The sequence below is a fragment of the Physeter macrocephalus genome, chromosome 20, assembly GCF_002837175.3.
Source record: "Physeter macrocephalus isolate SW-GA chromosome 20, ASM283717v5, whole genome shotgun sequence".
In the NCBI taxonomy this organism is placed as follows: domain Eukaryota; kingdom Metazoa; phylum Chordata; class Mammalia; order Artiodactyla; family Physeteridae; genus Physeter; species Physeter macrocephalus.
The window spans coordinates 50,173,191-50,174,760 of record NC_041233.1 but is presented as its reverse complement, the minus strand read 5'-3'; the positions used below and the strand labels follow the sequence as shown (position 1 = coordinate 50,174,760).

General features: G+C 45.2%; 1 protein-coding gene across 4 annotated transcripts in view; it reads right to left on the bottom strand.

The window, feature by feature from the left end:
- The window catches only part of TNKS2 (tankyrase 2), a 64,651-nt gene that overhangs the window by 4,263 nt on the left and 58,818 nt on the right, over positions 1-1,570 (bottom strand). The window lies entirely within an intron of this gene.

Genomic DNA, 1,570 nt, shown 5'->3' with positions numbered 1-1,570 from the left:
AACCCGCGTCCCCTGCATCGGCAGGCGGACTCTCAACCACTGCGCCACCAGGGAAGCCCCCAAATTCCTTTTAATGGCTCTAAATTCTTGAATTTTACTCTGTGTTCATTATGCCCAGGCGCATTAGTTTTTCTTCCCACAGACCAAACTTTCTTGCCCTATGGCCATCAGACATACTGTTTCATCTATCATCTAGCATGATATGTATTCTACCACTCTTCTACTGGCTAATATTCATTTTTCAAGTTTCAGCTGAAATGTCACGTCTTCAAATAGGTCTTCCCTCACCAGAAGTTTTAAGTATTACTTTCCCACTCCCCACAGGCATATTATTGGCCTTCCTTAGGTCCAATGAACTTTTTATTACTTCAGTGTTTCTCTCTCTAATTTCCTTTTCTCTATATAGGAGAAGAGGAGATTTGGTGGACTACCTGATGATTCTGTCTCCAAAGAAGACGGGCTATGTACTTTTTATTCTAAATATGCCCTTTGGAAACCTTCTTAGTGTTTCTTTCTTTATATATATATATATTTTTATTTATTTATTTATTTATGGCTGCTTTGGGCCTTCATTGGTGCACGTGGGCTTTCTTTTTAGTTGCAGAGAGCGGGAGCTACTCTTCGTTGTGGTGCGCAGGCCTCTCATTAAGGTGGCTTCTCTTGTTGTGGAGCACAGGCTCTAGGTGCATGGGCTTCGGTAGTTGTGGCTTGCGGGCTCTAGAGAGCAGGCTTGGTAGTTGTGGCGCACGGGCTTAGATGCTCCGTGGCATGTGGGATCTTCCTGGACCAGGGCTCAAACCCGTGTCCTCTGCATTGGCAGGCGGATTCTTAACCACTGCGCCACCAGGGAAGTCCTTCTTAGTGTTTCTAATAGATTTTCTATTATAGTCACAATCAGTTCCATGATAATCCAGCATACATAAATCTTAAGTTAATAAATAAACTTATTTCCAGACATACAAGCATTCTACTCCAAAGACAGCTGAGAAGAGGTACTCGAACAATGCTTACTACTAATACTAATAATCAGAACTATTTAGCCTCCAGATAATATATGACAAGTAAAAGTAGCAATGTTCAATTTACAGAATCTCAAGAAATTACAAGCCTCCTAACCATTCCAACTTATGATCTAAAATAGAAATGGGTGGGAGGTCATACCCAGGAGGACTGACTTTAGATACCTACGTGAGTCTAAATTTAGGGGGAAAACAACAAGAACAAAACATAAACAGTCTTTGTTTCCCTTCAGGACTACAGTCCTTTACCCTTGGTAACCTTTCAAAGTCAGCTGGGAAGCTTTTAAAAATCCCATGCACAGACCAGACCCCAGACCAGTTAAGTGAGAATCTTGAGGGTGGGACACAGGCATTAGTTTTTTTTTTTGTGTGGTATGCGGGCCTCCCTCTGTTGTGGCCTCTCCCGTTGCGGAGCACAGGCTCCGGACGTGCAGGCTCAGCGGCCATGGCTCACGGGCCCAGCCGCTCCGCGGCATGTGGGATCTTCCCGGACCGGGGCGCGAACCCGGTTCCCCTGCATCGGCAGGCGGACGCGCAACCACTGGGCCACC